The sequence below is a fragment of the Diceros bicornis genome, chromosome 16 (genome assembly GCF_020826845.1).
Source record: "Diceros bicornis minor isolate mBicDic1 chromosome 16, mDicBic1.mat.cur, whole genome shotgun sequence".
Taxonomy (NCBI): domain Eukaryota; kingdom Metazoa; phylum Chordata; class Mammalia; order Perissodactyla; family Rhinocerotidae; genus Diceros; species Diceros bicornis.
Genome location: NC_080755.1, coordinates 18370187 through 18394579, shown reverse-complemented (window position 1 = coordinate 18394579; position 24393 = coordinate 18370187). Strand labels below are relative to the sequence as shown.

Sequence of the window (24393 nt, the reverse complement as noted above, 5' to 3'; positions counted from 1 at the left end):
TGTTTCCTTCCTTAGATTAGGAAAGTTTTCAGCTATTATTTCTTCAGATAGGTTCTCTGCTCTTTTGTCTCTCTCTTCTCCTTGTGGGATACCTATAATGTGGACATTAGTATGCTTGATATTGTCCCAGACATCCCTTTGGCTGTCCTCATTCTTTTTAATTCTTGTTTCTTTTTTCTGTTCAGCTTGGGTGATTTCCTCTACTCTTTTGTGCAGCTCGCTGATCGGTTCTTCTGTGTCATCTACTCTGCTGTTTATTCCCTCTAGTTAATTTTTCATTTCCATTATTGTATTCTTCAGTTCTGATTGTTTTTTTTTTATATTTTCCAATTCTTAGTTGAAGTCCTCACGGTGTTCATCTATTCTTCTCTCAAGTTCAATGAGCATCCTTATGACTATTGGTTTGTACTCTTATCAGGTAGATTTTTTATCTCTGTTTCATTTAGTTCTTTTTCTAAGGATTTGTCCTGTTGTCTTTTTTGGAACATATTCCTTTGTCTCCCCATTTTTCCTATTTCTCTGTGCTTATATCTATGTATTAGGTAGATCAGCTACATCTCTCTATCTCGGAGATATGGCTCTTTCTGTGACATGCCTTATGAGGTCCAGCAGTGTGCTTCCCTCTTGTTACCAGTTCCAAATGTTCCAGGAGTGTCCCCTGTGTGGGCTACATGTGCCCTTCTGTTGTTGTGGGGTTGCTTTTGCTGCAGGAGTACGGATAGGCCAGGCTGGCCTCCTGGCCAGCTGGTTGTAAGGCTCAGCTGTGTTTCACCGCTATGGTCACTTTAGTCACTTTATTGGGCAGAGGGAGCCCCGGCACAACTGGCTGCATGGTCTGATAGTGCACACCTGCTGCTGTTTTGCTGTTAAGTAAGTCAGGAGCCCTGCATGGCTGGTTGCTAGGCTCAGGGGCTTGCAATTTATGTAGGCCTCTGGACTGTTAGGCTGTTGTTAGCTCTCTCATAAGTGCAGCTGGGTGGGGCTGGCCCTAGGCATGGCAGCACACAATCACTTCAGGCCTTGGAAGGTAGGCAGATCCCCTATGTGACTGTTTGAGAAGGCCAGTGCCACAAGACTGCAGCAGTTGACAAGCCCCACCTTCTATGGGCCCACACACCCCATCAATGCAGTCCTGCCTCACGCACATACCCTACCCCACTGAAATAGGCCCATTCACCTGGCTGCAGAGGTCCTACACATTCCACCAATGCAGGCCTGCCCCTCATACACACTCTGCGCAGCAGAGGCTGACCCATTCACCCTGCTACAAAGGTCCCACACACCCCACCTATGTGGGCCCACAACTTCCCTGTGGGCTTGCTGTTGGGTGTGGCCAGTCCCTAGGGCAGGCTGCCTTCCCTGGCTGAACTGGATTAAATCAGTGATCTAGTGGGCAGGGCAAACCCCTGCGCTAACAGGCCAGGGGATGAAATCCAATGGCGTCTGCCAGCATCTGTGTCAGCAGACCTGTACTGGGTCACAATAATGGCTACCGCCAGTGTCTCAGTCACTAGAGAGGTGGTCCCAGCCACCTCCTGCCTCTCTGATATGCACTCAGAATTTATCAAATGAGTCTTTTTTGCCAAAGCACTGTGCACTTTTCTTTCTGGTAATTTTGTGTTGGTTTCCGGGACAGGTGAATTCTTGTGTGAGCCCTTTAAGAGCAGGCTTTTCTTTCTCTTGCGTTCAATAGTTTTCCTAGGGGTATTCCCTGTTCATTTTAATAGCCAGCAAAGTCAAGTATTATGACATTCATCTTGGTTGTACTGAATTCAAAAGCTGCTTATTGTGGCATAGCTCTCCCACTCAGCTCCCCCACTCCTCCAGGAAAAACTTCCTACCTTAAGTTTGCTCCCAGCCATGAAGCACCATGGCTAGAATGTGTTTTTTTCCTCAGTAGAAAGGCATTTCTGCCTCCTCCACCTCAGTCAGTGTTGTCCCTTGTTGTGATGGTTCTTTTAATCCAGTTTCCAGTTCTCTCTCAGAGGTAATTGTTCCACAGGTAGTTGTAAATTTGTTGTGTCCATGGGATGAGGTGAGTTCAGAGTCCTCTTATGCCCCCATCTTCCCTGCAATTCCCCTGGTTTTTTAAATAAATCTTAGTTCTCTCTACTTTTCCACCTGAATTATTTCTAAATTTCTATATTTGAGCTCACTAATTCTCTCTTCCATATGGTCAGCTCTATTTTCAATGCTTTCTAATTTATTTTTCATCTCATTAATTGTGTTCTTCACCTCCATAATTTCTGTTTAGTTGTTTTTAAGAGTTTCAGTCTCTTTGGTAATGTATGCTTTCTGTTCATTAATTTTACTCCTGAGTTCATTGAACTGTCTTTCTGAGTTTTCTTGTAATTCGTTAAATTTCTTCATGACAGCTATTTTGAATTCTCTGTCAGATTGTATTCTTCTGTGACATTAAGTTTGGTTTCTGGAGAGTTGTCTTTTTTTTTTCTATTCTGCCGTCTTACTGTAGTTCTTCATGGTACTTGATGAGCTGATCCTCTGCCAGCACATTTGTGGTAGTAAACACCTTTCTTGTTTGGGTATAGCTTTAGTTACTTTGGTTCTGAGCTGCTTCTGGTTATATTTGAGAGCCTGCACTTTCCACCCCCCACTGCCTCTGCCAGAGGCATCATCAGTGTCCTCCTTGTGCTGCCTGTACCTTCTCGGTTGCTGGTGCCTTGCTGCTTACAGTGTCACTTTAGTCTCAGTTGTTGCCTCCAAGGTCAGCAGGCTTGAGCACTTTTGCTTCTGGGGTTGCCTGGGTCTCCTGTTCCCCCACTGGCTCTCTGCATGCTGTCCACAGGCTCAGGTGCTGCTGCCCTGTGCACCATCTGCTCTGCTGTTCCCAAGTTATCTGGGGGTGCTGCAGCACCACTGCCAGGGACACTGGGTTCACGGGTGTCACCACTGCCAGGGGCCTGGGGTCTTGTGAGCAGCCCTCACTGCTGGTAGAGCCATTGTCTGAGGTGCCACCAGTGGGGGCTAGATCACAGGTTCTGCTGTGGTTCCTGAAGCCTCAGGTCACAGGTGACACTTGCCACCAATGGGGGGGCAAGGGCTAAGCCACAAACGAGTGTCACTGCTGTTCGTGCAGCCTGTGGTCACTGGCATGTGTTGTGCATCCTGGAACCCTAGGTCAGGGTACCACTCCCCAGCTGGGAAAATCCACATTTTGGATACTGTTCCCACTGCTGGAAAGACTGGAGCCACTGCCAGGGGAGGGGAGGGCTGGGTCACCAGCTCCACTCCTCTGTGCTCTGAATCCTCAGGACATTTGTGCCACCTGCCACCAATGGGGGGGGCAGGAGTAAGCAGCAAGTGAGTGTTGTTGCTGCTCGTGCAGCCTCTGGTCACTGGCTGGTACCAGTTTGCTTTGAAATCTCAGGTTGTGGTGTCCCTCCACAGCCAGGAAAATCCACACTTTAGATGCTATTCCCACTGCTGCAAAGACCAGCACCACTGCTTGGGGAGGTTGAGGGGGCTGGATCACCGGCTCCACTCTGTGTCCAGAATAGTCAGGATGTGTGTGCCAACCACCACCACTGGGGGCCAGGGGGCAGGTACTAAGCCACAAGTGCTGTGTCTGTCCCTGTAGCCTCTGTTCACTGGTGGGTGTGTGAGTATGAGGATTTGCTCTTTGGATCACTGCTGCTGAGATAGGGGCAGGGGACTGCTCCCCTACTTCTACTGCCTCCCAGAGGTTCAGTCTCCTCACCTTCAGGTGCATAAATGCGTGAATCTGGTGTGCTGTGTAAGGAGTCCTTTGTTGATCAATGGATGTCCGACTGGTTGTAACATAGAGAGGAGGGACAAAGGGAACAACTCACTCTGTCATGATGCTTACGTCTCTCCTTGAGCTGGTTATTTTTACGAAATTGCAGACACAGGAGAAGCTCAGAAAACTGAATAGAAGTTACCCTTTTGTAAGAGACATTTACATTTATAAGGAAAATCTCCATTTGTAAGGGTGTCTCTCTTGCTACACCAGGAAGAGGGGGATGACTCAATCTCTAGAAACTGTTATGAATGGAGAAAGCAATGATTTAAATCTGCTTAGCAAGCTTACTCTTGTTTACTGTGCTTTTTCTGGTAGCTTCTCATAAATGACTCCCCACCCCCAACATCTTCTTATGTTTTTAGCTGAAGATGGTATTTAAGGTGATGGCTTTGGCCATTATGGGGAGTTACTTAGTTTTCCTGGGTCTCTCCCATGCATACAGGAGGTATACATGTTATTAAACTTTTGTTTGTTTTTCTCCTGTTAATCTGTCTTATATCAATTTAATTATTAGACCAGTCAAAGAACCTAGAAGGGAAAACTTTTCCACCCCTACACATATAATGCTGAGGTGATGTCAATTTTTAAGAGACTTTGATTAATTCAGTAGTCCCACTGGTAACTAAACTCTAGAAAATAATTCAAAATATGTGTATCAAGTTACCATGGATAGATACGGCCATATGGATCAGATGTGTATCACCTCCTCTTATATGTCTTCTATATGCTAGAGAATTTGGTATATTCCACAGCTGGAGTTCAGTTTTGTGCATATATTTCTAGTAAACCATGAGGGCTGATTTATATCGTATATTGGTAATGTTACTGAACCAAAGTGGGTTCACCTCCTGGTGAGTTAAAATCAGACTCTCCACCAGAAGTAGTGTTCATATAAAGTAGGGTATATTTGCAGCAAATAGGAGGCCACAAGGAATCATTTCCAAAGTCATGGCTGTCCCTGAACACGGGAAAGCAGAGGCCTTTTATTTCGAATGGGGAATGAATATTCAAAATGGAGAGGTGGGTATTCTCTTGCGCAGGCTCAGTTGGAAAACATGCTTCCACATACACTGCAGATTATGGTAATAAGGCCTGAGCTCCTCCGGGAGGGGAGATCTTAGCATTAAAAATGAGGCAAAGGTCATAGGGGTTGCTCTTGTGGTGGGTCTTGGTTTGGTTCAAGGCGGTTGGTGATTGCGTCTCTTAAACAGTTAAATGCTTCTGAACCCACTCTTGAGTTCCTCGGGGCAATTAGTCAGTGATGGTAAGACCTCAGAATAGCCAGAATACAAAAAGGAAAATCATGGTTCTGGAGATAACTATTTCTGATTAAGAAGGTCATCCTCAAGGCTGGGTGCCACATGCAGTGACAACTCCAAATTCAAGATGATCTATGCATGACCCCAACATCCCCAGAAAACCTCTGTGGTCTATAAGAGAAAGTTATTACAGAAATAAGGTAATCACATCATTAGAAGCCCAAACAAAAATCCTAAAACTTTAAGCATTCTCATGATTCTCTGAAATATTTGGATGTGGAGGAAAAAAACACCCAAATATTAGTTAAGCCAATAAGACGAGGGATGAAAGAATTCAGACTTATTTCTAGGTGTGTTATTTAAAATGTGTTATATGTCTCAAAATGTTTATTGTGGCATTGTCTATATTGATAGATATTGATAGCAATATTCTATATGATTTAGTAAAATATGGTACATCAAATTCTTCCTTTGTGCTCTCATGGCATCTATTCTAGCACTTTTTACCACGGGATTGTTTCTTATCTTTTCCCTCATCAGTCTGTAAGCCTTCTGAGAACAAGAGTGTATCATAAATACACATTATTTAAATCACTCCCTTGGATATTCCCTCAGTTCTTTGCTTCTCTATCACTATCAAAACCACAACACTGGTTAAAGCTAACTTTGAAACACCTTCACACCTTAATTCATGCAGTTAAAAACGGAAAAAATCACAACTACACTGGTTGGTGTCTCTTTTTTTGACCACAAACCTCCAAAGGGCCTTTCATCCTCACAGCAATCAAGTAGAACTTCCCTAGTCCAATCACTGGCCTAAACCACTATTTTTACCTTCTTTTTTCCTCAAATCTTCATCACCTTCTCCAAAAGCTCCACTTTTTGCTGATCACTTTGCTTTCTACTTTTCTACAGTTATTAAGAAAACTGAAACAATCACTCTGTTCCATATATTCTGCCTTCTGCATGTCCTGTGAACTAAATTCTTTCTCTCTTATTTACCACAGGATACCTCTCCAGCAAGGCTCTCTCTCTCATATCATCAATTTTCCTCTTTCTACTACATCATTCTCATAGCATACAAATATGTATTTTTTCCTTAAAACAAACAAAAAAAATCCTCTTGACCCTATTTCCTCTCCCATTCATTTCTACCCCACTTCTTTGTTCAATATTATTCATATAAATTGAATGAATCTTTGCTTCTCTAGTGGTTCCATGGTGCTTTGCATCTTACACCTCCTCAAATAATATTTTCGAAGATCTAATAGTCTTTATAGTTGTATAAAATGATAGCTGTAAAGACTATGTAATAATTTAAGAAAATGTATGTAGTACTATGCTGAATGAAAAAATCAGCAAATATATGTGTACCATTTATATAAAATATGAACATATTTTGACAAAGAACAGAAGCTGTTAGACAAAAATGAGACAGTTTTGTCATATTAAAAGGATTAATGATGATTGATTGCTATTCTATGAAAGTCTTTCAATGTTTTTTACAGTTTCAAAGTTAAGCTAAAGGAAACAGAGCCTCCATCAGGGCCGGTCTTCAAGAATGAATCCATCAGACACTGGTGGAACTATGTGCAGTGAGAGTCAGGCTAACTGAGTCCAGGCCAAATAGCCTCAGCGCTCAACCTCAGGCCTGACCCAGGACTGGCTAGAACTTAGCCCTCAATCTGTTTTTCAAGAGTAGCTTACCGAGTTCCTGTTAAGTGCCAAGTACCATGTTAGGTATTGGGGATACACTAGTGAACATAAGTATCCATGCCATTCGATAGGTTAATTAAAGAGTCCTGAATTGGACTGGGAAGGGGAGGTGTATGGGGAAGGCTTCCTGGAGGAAGTTGTCCTGGAGTGAAAGCTAAAGGATGAAATGAAATTAACTGAGTGACGGTGAAGTGTGAGGGTGAGATATTCTCATTTCGGAGAGATCAGCATACACAAAGTCTATGAATGAAGGGAGCATGCTGCTTTTAAGGAAATGGAAGCAGTCAGGGTAATTGGAATGCAAAAAGTGAGAAGAGGAGTAGCTTAAGATAACACTAGAAAGGAAGCATGGGTAGACACGCAGGGCTTGGAGTCCATTCTCTGTATCTTGACCTTCATTCTAAGAGGAGTTATATGATCAGATTTACTTTGTTTAAGTCTACTTGGACTATAGATTAGAGCCCTGCTTACCCAAATTGTCCATGTCATGGCACACATAGAATGATGATATTTTTTGCATGCCCTGGTGAAAGTAAAAGGGGATTTGGGGGTATTTAGACGATATTTGATGAAAAATAATTAATTACATGTTCATCATATAGTGTAATTATAATAAGTCAAATGAAATACAAAGCACTAGGATGTATATTAAAAATTGAACTTGCAAAAAATGTCCAATATAATGCTGCAGATCTAATTTATGAAATGCACTTGCATACATGCATTGTTAGAATGATCATCTTGCAGTTTACTTAGACATCAGTGAAATGACCTCAGACATCAATAAACACAAGTTTATTTGACACAGAGATTTGGGGCATGTCTTGAGCTGCACATAGAGAAGCTTCCATCCACCTTATTTTCTAGTCCCCACAAGCCAGACTTTGGGTTGTACACCTTGCTCCTTGGGCACCTGTAACCCCTACATATCATTGCCTGGGAGCTCTGGGTTTGGAGAATGGATTGGAGAAAAGCCAAGTAGGTTGTGCACGGTCCATTAAGTTGGATTAGCATGGTAAGGTATAAATGCAGGAGTGTATGGATTTGAAAGATATATTGAAAGTAAAATTGATAAAATTGATGACGGTTTGGATGTGGAGGATGATGGAGAAGATGTCAAGGATGACTTCTAGGTATCCAGCTTGCCAAATGGATGGTGGTGCCATTATTCTAGGTAGAGGATCATCAGGTGGGGTGGGGGATTATGAAATTAGTTTTATGCATGTTATGTTTGAGACATCCATGTAGACAATTCAGTTATTACATGCTAGGCATTCTGTTAGGCACATTATGGTTTAACCTCCATTTTTAATCACCTCATTCCCCTAGGATCGATTATATTATTAAATCTATTTTTCAAGTGAGAGAATCAAAACCTGGAGTGACCAAACATTTGCCATGGTCACAGCCAGGAAGTAGTAGAGCTTGATTTTAGGCCCAGGCAGTCTGTTTCAGGAGCTCACTAGTCTATACTGCCTATACTGCTCATCTCTCTGTGACTAACCCCAGGCTGGTCTTCACTTTAATTTTAGTCCCACCTTCTGTACACACCAAGATATATCTTAATTTTTTTTTTGCCTCTATGGACTGACCTCACGAGAGGTCCACAGCTGACTCTCCTGCGTGTCCCCTCAGAATGCCCAGATTTCCTTTCTTTAATTTTCATGTATTCCCTAGGTCTACCTGGTCTTCTGGTCTCCTAATTCAAACTACATTTTCAGATTGTCTGGGACTGAGCTTCCAGCAACTACCAATGTGCTCTCTGAACGGGCACACTCACTGCCAACTCTCCCAGCTTCCCTCAGAACGCTGACTCCAGCTGGGGGCACCTGGGCTTACAACTGACCAGGACCCTGAGTCAGGGAAGACCCTGAAGGCTGGCCTGTCCAAACCTGTAGATCTGTGATGGAAAGATCCATAGCTGAGGCCTCTATGTGCTCAGAGAATGTCTCCTTCAGGGACTTTTGGCTCACAGAGAAATATTTTATCCCACTTCTCATTTGGGGGTATAAAAGATATTTATTTCTTTTAACAGCACAAGTGACCTGTTGCCAGATTCAACTTCCTTTGTTCTCTCCTCATTCCTCTGGACCCCTCTGCTGTACCGGACACATTTCCATAGTTACTCCTCTAAAATTTTTCCTACTCCTGCTCCATGGCATAAACCTTTCCTGGATTTCCATTTTTGTTTTTACTCCTCTTTGTTTTTTACGTGACTATGCCATATTTCTCTTCTTTCTTGGCTTTCCCCTTATGCTCCTTGGTTGCCAGTGTTAGGTTCTCATTTTTTCCCTCCTGTCTCTGTGTGCAGGGGTTTACCTAGTCTCCCAACTTCCAATTATAACTTTATGGGGGAAAATGATAAACTCTAACCCTGTATCTTTTGTTATCAGATTCCCTCCAGGCTTTTATCTCATATGTCCAACTTTGTACAAGTTAATTCTCCTTGGAGGAGATTTGTGTCTTATGTCAGAGCCCCTCTGATGTGTTTTTCCTTTCAAACGTACCAACTACTTTCAAGCAACACTACTTGTCATTTTCCCTGAAAATTCCCCTTTGGCTGCCACTCCTGGTTGACCAGATGTGTGCCTGGGATTTCGGGATCCCCACCCACGTTAGGCCTTGGATGAAATCCCACACTGCAGGTTCTGGCAGCCTAAGTGCCTACCTAAGAGCCAAGTGATGAGGGAGTTAATGCCCCTTGGAGTGAATTCTGACTAATGAGAAACAGGAATCTAAGGGAGCCAAGGAGATTGATTTCCTTTCTTCCTTTCACCCACCGACTAATCTAAAGCACAGGTTTTCCTCCCACCCTGTATGGAAATGTCCTGTGAGCTAGTGAAACATCTGGTATGCCACCTGTCTCTCTCCTTGTTTCCTTGTGAGAGGATGGCTGGTCCAGGAAAGCATCATTGCGTGGCTCACTTCCTTTCTCACCTCACTTCTCTGTAACTTCTCCCTCACTGCTCCGGTATGCACCTGCAAATAATGCATCAGCACGTTAATCATCACTTCAGGCTCTATTTTCAAAAGAAACCAGGTTAAGAGAGCCCTTCAAATTCAATGTTTTTTAAAAGAAAGGGAACATTTGTTCATCGCTCAATTTAGCTCCTGTGTCTGTCAAAAATAACACTATTGTCCTATTACTTAAGATGAAAATCTTGTGGTCATTTAGCGCTGCTCATTCTTTCTTTTGTTGATAAAATTCAGACTTTCAAAAGCCCTGTTGTTTCTTCCTTCACAGGAGGCACATCCCCTCAAAGGCATACCACCAACACTGCTCTGGCTCAGGATGGTACCAGTTGTACCTCAATTATTGCACAGACTCCTGCTTTCTTGATCAGATTCTCTGACTCCATTCTCTCCTTCCTGTAATCCATCTTACATACTCCTTCAGTTTACAAGACTGATTTTCCTTAAATATCACCTTTGTTTCCTTCTCCAGAAACACATGCACAAAAACACACACAACATAACCTTTAGTGATGCTTCATAGCCTACTATAAAAAGTTGAAACTCTTTCTGGAATTGAAGTCCTTTCAATTATCCAACATTCTAGTCCATTCTTCTCTTTCTGGTGTAGTCACCAGCCAGGTTGTTTTTAACCTTTGCACCTTTGCTCATATTATTTCTTTAGCCTACAGCACCTTTTTCTCCTTTTGTATAATTCTTCCCTGCCTTCCAAACCCCAACTTAACACAGTCTCCTTCATGAGGCTTACCAGATCTCTAGAACACACGGCCCTTGAATTTCTTTAGCATTAATCATCTATAAAGTGTAATTTCTTAATTGCATATTGCTTCAGGCTGCTCATTAATTGTTTGATATTTTAGTTCCATTTTCTGAACTAGGTCACATTTTTTGACCACAGAAAATGCGTTATTCTTTTATGTTGTCTTAATTACTCAGGGCACAGAATAGACTCCCAAAACGTTTCTTTATTGATTGTGTCTTTGAAAGTGAATAGTCCGTATACTATAACTAGAAGTGTCTTGGTCAATTGAAGGCTAGGTAACACTGCCTGATAATAATGACAGTAATAGGGACAGTTCAATTTAATGAACAAGGTGATATCAGATGCCCACTATACAAGCTTGTGAATGCCACTCTAAAGGTGATCCAGTGATTGAAGACTAAGCATGTACCGCTCACCACTGTGCTCTCCCCTCAGTCTGAGCGATCCTGCCCCTGCTAGGTAACAATAACGTTTGGATAGGCAGTAGTGCAGTTAAGGATGCAAGTAACATCCCAGCTCCACTGCCATTTTAGACCCAGATCAAACTTTCATTGACCAAAGTACCAGAATGCACCAAGCAAGAGGTGTGAGAGTAGACAGTGAAATGGTCAGCGTGGCTCAAGTGTGAACTGAGGTGTGATGAGTGACTGGAGGTATACTCAGGTTGTGGAGGGTAGAAGTTCATGTTAAGGAGTTTGTATTTCTTCCTATAGTTAATGGTGCACCACTAAAGCTTTTAAAATAGAAATCTGATCACATGTATGTTTTAGAAAGATAATTTTAGTAGCATTATGGTTGACGGAAAGAGCAGAAGTAGGGAAGTTGGTTGGGAGGTTTATGTTTATGGCTGGTTTTCAAACTGTATTTCAGGGAACGCTGTGAGTCCCTTAGAGATGCCTCACGGGCCAGCTCAGAGGACAATGAGGGTGAGTGGGTGGGAATCTGGCCTCCCATCCAACATCAACCTGACAACATCTGTGTATATCTGTTGCAACTGGGCTTCTAAGGAAAATTTTGTTAAAAGAAAATATTTTGTGGTTTAAAAAAAAGGAAAACTCTCAGCTTACTTAAACAGACTGTGTGGGAATTTTTAAAGAGATTTCAGAAATATCTTGAAGTAAATTCAACTGAACTTGCTTATCAGTAGTATCTGTGAGGTTAAAAATGAGGAGTTAAAGATCATTAGGTGATAGCATAGAAGTGATTGCATTAACCAAGGTAGAGGTCACTCCAGCTGGAGGAGATTTACAGACAGGGAGATTCTCATCAACTCCTCCATTGTGCATGAAGTACCTTGGGCAAGGATTTGCCTAAGAAGTGATTAGAAATTGTGATCTGGAACTCAGGAGTAAAGTCAGGTTTAAGTTTGGGAGTCAGAAACATTAGATAAACTTTGAAGCCAAGGAGGTGGTTGATGTCGTCTAGCAAGAAAGTACAGACTCCATGAATTGAGGTAACAAACTGAAGACTAGATGACATCCAGACCATGCATATCACCTTCCTGCCTACATCAATTCTTCAGCCTTTCCAGTGTTTTACACTTGGTTTTTAAATTTATTATCAACTTTTAAAATTTGTTATTTCTGACTTCCCTGGACAAATTAGAGGTTCTAATAATCTCGGGCTACCATTCCCTCACAGCCACCATAGGCCGGAGTTGTTGTTCAGTGGTGCCCCCTGCAGATGGGCACGTGCTCTGCAGGTGACCACCACCCATCCCAACAGGCAGTGCCAGCTGTGCACAGTTGGTTCATTTCCTCTAGACATTTGCGTCTTCAACCCCTGAGAGAAAAGAGCACTGACAATGAGACCCTGGGACACTGGTATTTATTATGAAGTAGAGCTAGCAAATAGGTTTGTTGTTTTAATTATTTTCTTATTTATTGTTTTGGTTTATAAGGGATGAGCCCAAGAGGTAAACTGACGTTATGTCTTTAGAGTTAGGGAAGACAATAGGGCTTCCTCAGCCCAATAAACCTAAATTATAATGACCGCTTCTGAATCCTAGTACCACCATCATATAACATGAAACATCACGTAATGTAATACGACGTAATCATATATTGTCAACTTATGGGTAGAACGTAATCTATTAGGGTATAACATAGCCTGATCTAATATAATAAAGTGTATGTTAGATTTGGCGTTAGGTGGGAGAACAATGTGAAGGTTAAGGGCATGGACTCTGAAGTCGGACAGCCTGGGTTCAAATTGTCACTCTGGTTGGTTACCACCTGTGTGACCATGTGCAAGTTATTCCGTCTTTCTCTACCTTGGTTTCCTCACCTCAAAAGGCGATCGTGAGGATTAAATGTGTTACCACAAGGAAAGCTCTTAGGACATCTCTAGTACATAGTAAGTAATTACCAAAGTTAATTGTTGCTGCTACTTTTTCCAAAGTGGTTCATCCTTTACCATCCACACACCTATAAATCTACTGAGTTTTTGTAAATCCATAACTAAGCAAGCAGGAACTAATAAGAAGTTAGTAGCTAACATTTAAATATGACATATTGTTATTGCAACTATAGTCTTAAATCTCTATTAGAAATGGCTGAGCACTTTGAGGGTTAAATGTCTGTTGCTCTGAACATATGGATATTGACATATGTTTCTATTTTCTAAGATGAAGGGCATATTCCTGTTCAAGAGCTGTTAATGCATGCTCTAAAGTATTAGTTATTCTGTAAATTTGCAATGTTGCATGATTAATTGAGGCTGAAACAATGAATCAGAATTTAGATTACCAGCTCCATCAAGATTTATAGTCAGAAAATTATGTGAAATTTACAGGAAAAGGAATACTTGCAGAAAGGGTTTTTTCTTCTGTAAGGAGTGCTAAGTGATTCAATTACACACTCCCATAAATTTTTACTCAGAAGCTGAATTTGCTGTCTAGTTTCATTTAAAAATCAACCTCAAAATCCAAGAGTTTAATTTTGGGGTCCAAACCTCATGCATATATGTTTTTAGGAAATTGATAGAGATGTTAGACATTTGCAATAAGATAAATAATAAAGTTGAAAGGAGGCTTGGAGTTAAAATTTTAAAGAGCTTGCTTAAAAGTGTTTGTCCAGATAGTCCTTTAATTTCTGAGAGACTGACTTTTGTTGGAAAGAAATGAAGAGAGGCTTTTTGGGCCAAGTCTCCTCTTCAGATGGATGCATTTAAGGAAAGTCCTCAGGAGGACACATTAAATCATATTTCCCTGCTTTTTAATATTTAATAGCAAATGTTTTGACCTGAGGAATCCCCAGGTTAGAATCATAGGATTTTAGAGCCAGAAGAGCCCATAGAGATCATTTAGAGCAAGCCTTCATTTTGTAGAAAGGAAACTGAGGCCGATGTTTTGCTTCGTGTAAGAAGAATAATTTGTATCTCATCAATTAGTCATATTTTTACATTTCAAAGAAAAGCAAAGTGTAATAATTAGTTAGAATCTGCTAGAAAGACAAACTTTGCATTAACCAGTTACGTACAAATTGGCTGCTTATTTGAATATTGGCCCAGAATCTGACAGACTGCTTGGCAAAGCATTTAAATAGTAAAATAATTTTTATATTCACTAAACAACCTCATTCTTTTGTCAATCTTATTGGAATAAATAGAGCTGGGGAGGGATGCTTGCATATGGATGCGTATATATATATGTGGCTATTCTCTCCTCCTTATGCAAAGGCGTCCAGTGAGAATAAAAATGAGTAAAGAAGGCTAACATATCAGAAATGTGGAAAATTATGACTAGAGAAATACAAGGAGAAGTAAAACCAAAGACTAGAAATAAGGGAAAGAATAGGCAGAGATTACTGTCACCCAACAGATGAGGAGGTTGAAGTACGAGGATGCTAAGCAATTCGTCAGCTAGTAAGTGGCAGTGTCGGAAATCTAAGCCAGTTTTCCAGACTCTTAGCCTATCCACTGAGCTATGCCGTGCCTCCCAAATGCAAATGTGTCGGCATGTCTCCTGAAGACCTTATAGAAAATGCCGATTCTGATTCTGGAGGTGTGAGGTGGGGCCAGGAATTCTCATTTACGACAACCCTGCAGATGAGAGTGATGCTGCTGGTATGGGGCTCACACTCGTAGCAGTGAAGGGTTATAGTTTACACCCTTAATGTGGGCAGAGACAAAAAACAAAACAACTTGTTGACTAGGAAATAATTTCTTCTTCATAATGCTCACCTGTGGCCCTCAAGAAACTGAAAGGCCCCAATTGAGCAGAGTTGTGAGGCTGGACAGGTTTAATCTCAGTGCCTTGAATTTCACCTTGTGTTTTTCATCCTCTTGTGGCCCAGCATCTTCCTGAGGGAACAAGTTCTGGTTTTGCTTTTTCCCTATTAAGACTTGCTCTTAGGAAAAGTCAGAAATTATTTCACACTAACAAGTGAGTGCCTGATACCAACTCAGAATACTTTTCTTGGAGTATTTGAATTTTATCAATACTCAACGTACCCTAGTTGTAGAACATCATTTCTCAGTCACTGGGTGAGGAATGTCCATTTTGGAGTACTGAGGGATGCTCTCTATCCTCTAGTGACCTGGAAGTCGTTCCACACCAGGGAATTTTCACATGTTCAGCTTACATGAGTTCCCATGTTACAAGTTTCTCTCCAGCTTTCTCTTTCACTCCTTTGCTTCCTGCCCCTCCTCATCAAGGACTAACCTAGGAATCTCAGAGATCTGGGGGCTTTTCAAAGGCTACATGAATCACATTCCTTTTCCTATATTTGACTTGTTGAAATGTAAGAAATGTCTGTTGGGTTTGCCCTACTTTGGAAATCAAACACATGATAGTCTTGAACAGAGAGCAAGAGTTGAACCAATTTAGGATCTGGGTGAGGAAAAGGATTTGTGCAAGACGAGTGCCGTAGCAAAGAATCTTGTATCAAACAAGAATTTGGAGCAGAACCAGCTCTCAGAACTGTACGCTAAAAGGCTTCCATTAAGTGATTAGTTAAATGAATGAGAAAATTAATGAATGAGTTATTCTGTAGCTGAGGAGAAAGTGGCGAAGGTGTAGTGATTCCAAACAGTACTCTTCCATTTGTTTTGTTTGATGCAATCACAAACGTGGTAGCTGGGAAATTCCAGTAGCAGATTGTAGAAAATAACAGAGGGAACTCAGGGAGGAGGGAGAATATTTCTCTCTCATTTTTCTCCTCTTGTCTTCCTCCACCTATCCAGGCACCTGTCATTTCCTAGTCTTATTTTTTCTACAGCCTTTTCTAAACTGCAAGACTAGTTTTATCTTCTTGTATTTGGGTCTCTGAAGCATTTCTTTCTTTATGTGTACTTAGGAGCCTATATATTTTACTGGAGAATAAATGGGCTCCTCTTTTTTGCTGGTATAAATGCCATGTGTTGGTGTGAGCACAGCATGAAATGTACAAAAAAACAAGGCATGCGATACCTCCTGAAAGATTGGGATGACCCGGAAACAAAAAATTTTCATGAACTGGAAGACTATCTGCAATATATTGCTACCCTCTTCAGCAAAAACCAATCCTGCCTATCCCTGGCTTCATGACTGTGGTCCTCAGAAAAGCAGATTCCAACATTGAATTAGATATGCGAGAAGTTACTGGAGGAATACCTGTGAAGGATACAGGGGAGAAAGCAGGAGTGTGTAGGGAGGGGCTTCAGACTGATGCATGTAAAAAGAGAGGAGAAAGGAAGGAGGATTGGGCTGGAAAGAATCTCAGACTACAGTGCAGTTCTAAGAAAGTTTCAACCAGGCTAACAGGGAGTCCTGAAGGCAAAGTCATCCTTTAGAATGGTCCTACATCCCAGAGGAATGGGTCTGCACTAATACTCTCACTATACTCACTGGCTGGGAGCAGCCCAGTAAGAGTAGCCTCAGTGTGAATATGATGGTATTTCCAGAGGAGCAGTAGCTGGGTCTATCAATCAACTCTATTCCCTGCAGTAAGAGATCTAGGTAGTACATTTTCATGGCCCTGACAGTTAGCCCTTGAACTGTGCAGATCTATGTCTCCACGCAGGTTCAGGGAGCAGCTCCTCCATGTTTCCCATGGACCACTCTTCCTGAGAGGTAACAGGAAGGTGAGATTAGTGGATCAAACTTCAGGCACTATTGATGAAGTTGGTCTTCGGGTCTCAATATGTACTCATCTGCTGTCTACTCTAAATTGCCGTCACTCTCAGCTGTCACTTTGGTAGGTCTTGCTGGCTTCTTGGTGGTGTAACTCAAATTGTCATTACCGAGAGGTCTGAGACTTTGACACTTCTCAGACTAAGGCTGCAGCATGTGTCCATCAATAGTTACAGTGGAACAAGCAACTAACAAGAGGGGCCCAAGTGGATCACCTGGTTTCTGCAGGTATTCCTTCCTGCTCTCATTGGGCAAAGGCAGCCCCAACTCCTCCTGCTGATCAGGATCGATTACCTCTGCCAAGATGGTGACTCCAATTCTTGCTTATTGGTCCATGGATAAGAGGAGTCCAAAGTGCCCAGATGACAGCCTTAGCTTGTGGTTCAATGGGACCTTGCTGTGTCCTCTGGAAAGAATGCTCCCCCTTTGGTGACCAGGTCTCCAGCCCTGCAGAGCCCAAAGGTGCAGGGATGAGAAATGCAAAATCCCCCAGTGGGGTCCTTGGGAGTGATAATAAGTGGGGCCACTCCATCTGCCACTCCTTGTTTTTCAGACTGATATATCCTTCCTATTTGGAACTCCGTGCTATCTAGAGGTCACTGACCAAATCCTTATATTACATCCCGAAGAATAACACCCCATCCATTCACAGTGTTGCCTCTTAACTGGTGCTTCATTTGCACCTTTAGAAAGCCATTCCAGCATTCTATGAGTCTGGCTGCTTCTGAATGATATGGTATGAAACTGAAGTGGATCCCATGGTCATGGGTGAACTACCTCACCTCCTTGACTACAAAGTGGGTCCCCTGGTTGAATGCTATGTGTGTGGGATCCCATGCCTGTGGATCAGGCATTCCACAAGTCCCAGAGAGGGTTGCTGGCTGAGGCTCTGCAAGCAGGAACAACAAATCAATACCTAGAAAATACCCAGAACATATCTATTCCTACTGGCCCTTCTAAGGTGGAAGGGGCCTCATGTAGTCAACTTGCCACCACATGCTGGTTGGTCTTCGCAAGGAAGAGAGCCATATCAGGGACTGAGCACTGGTCTCTGTTGCTGGCAGGCTGAATATTCAGAGGTAGAAGTCTCTAGACCAGCCTCTAAGCAGAAGTTCATGCTTTGGGCCCCATATGCAGCCTCCACCTCTGCCATGGACACTCCATTCATGTGCCCATCATAATGGTGCTGATAATGTCATAATGGTGATAGCTAATGTCAACTGGCCAAGTCATTTTGTTCCTACTTGGTTGTCCTGCACCTCTTTTATTTTGAACGGTTTCTGGTGCTGCTTTGGATTTCTGAGTATCAATATCAATTCAGACCCTGTGTCTGACAGTCTTCATCATGTCTGAGTATTTCCCTTTCTCCAGTGTAATCACCAAAGTGACAGTTATAGGTCCCTTTTGAAAAGGAAAGAACAGGGAATCATTAGTACTTGCTGTAGTTTTGCAAATTCCTTCCCTCCAGTCAGTGGATTCCAGATCTGAACAAGGAATTATGACATTTTATTGGGGCAACTGCCCTCAGCCTCTTCCTCCTTAAGTCTGCCTTCTCTGGCTCCAGATATTAAGTAGCGTCCTTGTTGACTGCCCATGTGTTTTGTCTCTAGGGATGACATGTCCTATTAACCATCTCCACACCTCTTTGGGAGCGAATCTGCATTGACTGCCCTATCGACTTTTCCAGTTGTTCCAAGAGTATCAGCTTCCTGGCTTCTGGCGGGTAAGCGTCATCACATGATCCTTACTGACTCAAACCCCATCAGCCCCATGCATATTAATGAACCCAGCTCTGGGACAGCCTGTCTTCTTATCAGCCTTTGCCTCAGAGGAGAACCATTACTGCCATTCTTGGTGACAGTGGTGTCCTCTCACCAGCTGCCTTTCATGTACCCTCAAAACCCAGGGGCACTGCCTTGGCTATTGCTGCTACATGCAAGTTAATTTTTGCATGTCTTTTTAATATATAATCTCTTCCCTGCTTTATCAGGCCCAGCATATTCCCAGCTGGGTTTTAACTGTAGCTATCAGCTTGACACCCCGGAGAGGAGGTGGGAGCAGCTCTTGAGGGAGGCACCATGAGTCTTGTGGGAGAGGGGGCTCTGCAACATCGTCCAGCATGGAAGAAGTGCTAGCTCCTAGCAGAGAGGGGTGGGCCACATCTGTAGGCTCTGACGGTTAGTGTCTATAGAGCCAAACTCCACCAGTACATCCATCCAGATGTCCTGTCCCATATTTCACAGTCCCAGGTTTTCTCAATCAGGGCTCCAGGCTTAGTAAAACAGATTGCCATGGCTGAGCATTGAAGCTTCTCTGGAAGCTTCTGTCAAGTGAGTCTGTTCCTTGGCTGTGTCAGACCTCTCACTACAGGAGTTAAGGGCCTCTTTGAAAGCAACCAAAAAGGTCCTCTGGCTCTCACTCTTCCCTTTAATTGTTTGTTCATGGCCCTCAGTTTCTCATTATGCTCCTGCAGGGTCTCAATACAACTTAGCAATAAGCAGCCAGCTCTGCTCGCCTTATAGTGATTGCTCCCCCATATCCTTCAAGTGCCTGGACCATTGCCCTTGGAGGGGCATTCCCTCAGCCAGGATGTGTTTCCAAGTCACCAACGAAGAACTCTGCAGCAACTGGGCCACTGCTCATTCCAGGGTCTCTGTGTGCCACACACCACTCAGGATGGCATCCTTGTGTCCTCCAGGCAGTGAGTAAGGCAGCCCCAAGGCCCTCTTCAATTCCTGCTTCCTTGGACCAACCCTGGCACCATCTGCATTAGTTTGAATCCTCTGAAAAGCAGACACCAGGACGGAATCAGACATGCAGGGAAGTTAATGGCAGAATGCCAGGGAAGGATCACAGGAAGAATCAGGAATGGGCAGAGAGAGCCTTGACCTGACACCCGTGAAAAGACAGGGGGCAGGGATGGTGGAGGATAGAGTAGAAAGAGAATCAAATCACAGAGCAGTGCTAGGAATTCCACCTGGCTGAAGCAGAGTCCTCATGGCAAGGTTGCATAGTAGAGAGGTCTCCTGTTTAGAGGAGTGGCCCTGCACTGGTCCCCCACTGCCCAGTCATTGTGGGGTCCAGAGGGGCTGCAGCCAGGAGTGGTGGTCAACTATGCTCCCCATTGCCACCAATAAGAATATAATTGCTTCTTGATCAATAGTTAACATTTACTGAGCATTTGTTATAGGTACCGTGTAAGAGCTTTTGAATGCATCTTTACATTTAATCTTCACAATCAGTGTAAAGATTATGCCCATTTTTCAAAATTGAACTGAGCTTTAGAGAGGTTAAATAATTTGCCAAAGCTTATAAAGAGTTGGTCCTTTTAACAAGAATCCTATACAACTTTCCATTAAAGCGATTTTGTATATATTGACCAAACATGTATTCTGTCTGAAGGTTCACCAAGTTCTTGGAATAGTGGACCAGGCGGCATGGGCCTCCCTCCCAGATCCTAGTAGGGGACGTTGATGTGCAGATATGCAATTAGAATATGGCTTGTCAACTGCATAGAAAGGCCCTTACGATGTCATGTTAGGCTTCCTAGAGGACACGATATTTAACGTGTGACTGGAGGATGAGTAGCTTTTAGCCTGGTGACAAAAGGTGGGCAAAAGAGAGTACACCAAATGCAGGTAGAAGAAACACCAAATGCAAATGCCTACGGGCCAAAGAAAGCATGGCACCTTCAGGAAACTTTGTGGCAATGTACATCACAACATGTGGAGAAGGGCTCGAAACTGTTAGTAATTTTAAGCTGTGTTCTATATGGTTGTGTGTAGAAGCAGAGTAAGGAGCAGGAAGACAGAATTACATACCCTCAAAGAGGATGTTTTAAATAGTATGAACGTTGCCATGGAGGAGAAATAGAACATTATTTAAGGAAAAAACGACTATGGAATTGAATTGCATTGCATTTAATTGACTTAAGGTTTTTACAAACCTTCCTATTTGACTAACACAAGAGTTTCCTGGCTGAAACGTCTCCCCTCCAGCTGCCTCCACATGTTGCTCCAGCGGCACAAGCCCTGAGATGTCACATGGGTGGTTTCACTCCTAAACTCAGTACAAGGGTTTCCTATTGATTCTCACAGAAAGTCAAGTTTTGTGTCCTGGCCTTCAAGACACCTCAGAAGATAAGGGACTTCTGGTTATGGTTGCAAGAAGAGGTCGGTGATTCCTTTGCATAAAACTGGTCAAAACTATCAAAAGTAACCATTTCAGGGCATTGGAAATTGATCCAGGGAAGAAAACACATTGAAGCATTTACTTTTGAAAAAGTGCTAGATCTTCAGGTAAGAACATGTTACTTTCTTGCCTAGGGCACTTTCCTTCCCTCTCGCTCTTTTGGGTCGGAGGCGTAGTTCTGCTAGATGAGGCTGGCCCCCAAATCAGAACTTTGCTGCCAGGAGGGGTATAGTCCATTGGGGCAAGTGGCAAAAACCTGTGGATTTGCAGTATAAAAGTGGCATATTTTTACCTAAATGGGAAATAATCCAGTCACCAACTGGTGAATTGATAAACAAAATATGGTGTATGCACACAGTGGAACACTGCTCAGTGATATAAAGGAATGAACTACTGATACATGCTGCAACTTGGAAAAACCTAGAAAATATTATGCTAAGTGAAAGACACCAGTTATAAAAGAACTTATATGATTCTATTTATGTGAAATATCTAGAAAAGGCAAAACTACAGAGACAGAAAACAGATCACTTGGTTGCCTGGGGTGGGGATCAAGGACTGACTGCAAACAGGCAGTAGCATTTTGGAGGTGATGGAAATGTTATAAAGCTGCATTGTGGAATACTTGCACAACTGTATAAATGTACTAAAACCTGGCCAAACTCTACATTTAAAATGGATGCATTTTATAGTATGTAAATTATACCTCAATAAAAGTGTTTTAAAAATTCTCCAAAATCTTGCTCCATCACACTCATACAAACATCTTTCTGAGACCGTCACATTCACTGTGCAACAGAACCTTTGTCCAAGCTGATTCCTCACCTCTGCTCCTCCTTTCTAGCAGCTGCACGTCATCCATTCTTTTTCTTTTTTTTTTTTTAATTTTTTTCCCCCAAAGCCCCAGTAGATAGTTGTACATCATAGTTTCACATCCTTCTAGTTGCTCTATGTGGGACGCGGCCTCAGCATGGCCGGAGAAGCGGTGCGTCGGTGCGCGCCCGGGATCCCAACCCGGACCGCCAGCAGCGGAGTGCGCGCACTTAACCGCTAAGCCACGGGGCTGGCCCCTCTTTTTCTTTTTTAATTGAGGTAACATTGGTTTATAACATTATATACATTTCAGGTGTACATCATTATATTTCAGCTTCTGTATAGACTACATTGTGTTCATCACCAAAAGTCTAGTTTCCATCTGTCACCATACAAACATGCCCCTTTACCTCTTTTGCCCTGGAGAAAGACAAATACCATATGATTTCAGCCCACCCATTCTTTAACCAGGAGGCTGCAGTGCACTGCAGAGCTGAGCACAGGTAACAGTTACAAACCTGATTACTGCCACTTTGAATGCAAGAAGCCCTCTGTTCGCCCCAGTGGGATGAAGAGATATTATCACTTCTTATATTGCCTCTCTCATGAAAACTTTAGGGAACACAGCCTAAGTCCCATTTTCCTCACGAAGCCTTCCCTCACTTATTCTAGTTCATAGTGATATACGACATATAATTAATTATTCTCCAATAATTTAATTCAGCAGTCTTTGAGCAAATTTTGTTGAAAGCTTATTATGTGCTGGATACTATTAAAGTGCTAGAGAAAGAGTTCTTACTTCCATGGAACCTATATTCTAGCAATTATATATGGTACTATACCCACGTAATTAAATCTTTGTTAGTTTTGTTGCCTTTGTTATAGTATAATTAGTTCTTTGAGGGCAAGGAGTCTCTTATACCTCTTTCCATAATCTCTAACGGCGTCCTTAATGCAATTTAGGCCATTTAGTAAAATGAATGTGTTTTCTCTTTCAGGGATATTTGCATTTAAGTCTTAATAGTATATATATGGAAGAAAAACCTGGGAACAGCACTCTAGGAATTTTTAATGAGGGAGTGGGTAGAGATTTATTTGTCCCCAGTAAGTGAGAAAGGGAGATTATTTTTCTGCACTTCTGAAATTAAAACACTCAATGAGGGGGCCGGCCCGGTGGCGCAAGCGGTTAAGTGCGCGCGCTCCGCCGCGGCGGCCCGGGGTTCGCTGGTTCGGGTCCCGGGCGCGCACCGACGCACTGCTTGGTAAGCCATGCTGTGGCGGCGTCCCACATAAAGTGGAGGAAGATGGGCACCGATGTTAGCCCAGGGCCGTCTTCCTCAGCGAAAAAAGAGGAGGATTGGCGGATGTTAGCTCAGGGCTGATCTCCTCACAAAAAAAAAAAAAAAAAAAAAAAACAATGAGTTTCAACTCTGCCTACATTTAAGGAAAGTTCTGAATCTACTCCAGCTTTCAATCTACGCTTGTTACTTGGAAGTATGTTAAAAGTGTCACTGATTAGGGTAGGTAAAGCTAGCTGCTATAATATAAACTTCTGAAATTCAGTAGCTTAGTAGAAGTTTATTTCTTAACTGATGTCAAGTCCAAAGTGTCTTGGCAGGTGGTCTACCTCATGGTCATTCCAGGACCCAGGTTTATAGGCTCCTTCCATTCAGCTGGCGGAGGATGAGAGATTCCACAGGGAAGACACACCTGTCTTCTTAACCACTTCCATCTGAAATTGACTCATACCCCTTCCACTCATGTTCTGTTGGTTAGAACTCAGTCACATGACCACATCTAAATACAATGGGGTGTAGCAAATATAGCTTTGCTACATGCCGAGGAAAAGGAAACAGGTTTTATTGAACATGTAGCAATGTGTGCCTCAGAATTTGTACCCTGTTGTTCCAGAATAGCTCAGTAACCTTGGATATTTCTGACAAATGCTTATGAATAATTCACTTTGACACAGTAGAGAAATGCCATATGCTGGCTATATTTGTGCTATCTTTAATTTTCATCTGGGTTACTTTCTTTTTTTGTAGTAATAATAACTTATATTGTTTCATATTACATTAAATAAAAATTGCATTTTACCAATAAATGGTATAGTATGATGCCATTTTTATAAAATGGGAGTGTGTGCACAAAGTCTGGAAGGAAAAATATCAAAATGTTAATAGCGGTTATCCCTTTAGAAATAGAAACAATTTTCACTATGTTTTCTATTTTCCAAGAAGTTTTAGAATAAGAAGATATAATTTTACAATCAGAAAAATAAAACATTTCTATTTAAAACAATAGGGACCAACTTACGTAGGGTGTAGCTGATAGTATAGGTTACTTTCACATACTCTATTGCTCTTCTGGGTTAGTAAGTCAGGCATTAGTAGTATGCCCATTTTGCAGATGAAAAGGAACTGAAGCTCAGGTAGAGCAAGTGACTTGCCCAAGGCACACAGCCAGCAGTAGCCAATCTGGGACTTGAACCCAAATCATATCCTTTCAAATTCTGTGCCTCCCCACAATATCAAGCTGGTTTCAGGAGTCCAGAAGGGAAATTTTGTACTATTGAATGTTCCAGTTCCTAGTTATTAAAAAAGAAAAACACACAGAACCTTGTTTTGGGGGATTTTTCTAGAGCTCCTCTTAGAAAGATGCCAGAGAAGATTCACTGTGACTTTTCCAACAAAGTGACACAAAACTAGGAAAAGGGAAGCACTGAGTGCTTTTAGGTGTTTTTAGGTGAGGGCTTTTTGACCGAGAAATTATTGTGTAGAGTCAC

At 42.4% G+C, this 24393-nt stretch overlaps 1 long non-coding RNA gene across 1 annotated transcript in view; it reads left to right on the top strand.

Moving 5' to 3' along the window:
* Window positions 1–24393, top strand: part of LOC131415326 (uncharacterized) — a 341568-nt gene that overhangs the window by 127204 nt on the left and 189971 nt on the right. The window contains exons 2-3 of the long non-coding RNA XR_009222414.1: window positions 18215–18327; window positions 20702–20902. This is a non-coding gene — a long non-coding RNA (uncharacterized LOC131415326). The remainder of the gene's footprint in view (window positions 1–18214; window positions 18328–20701; window positions 20903–24393) is intronic.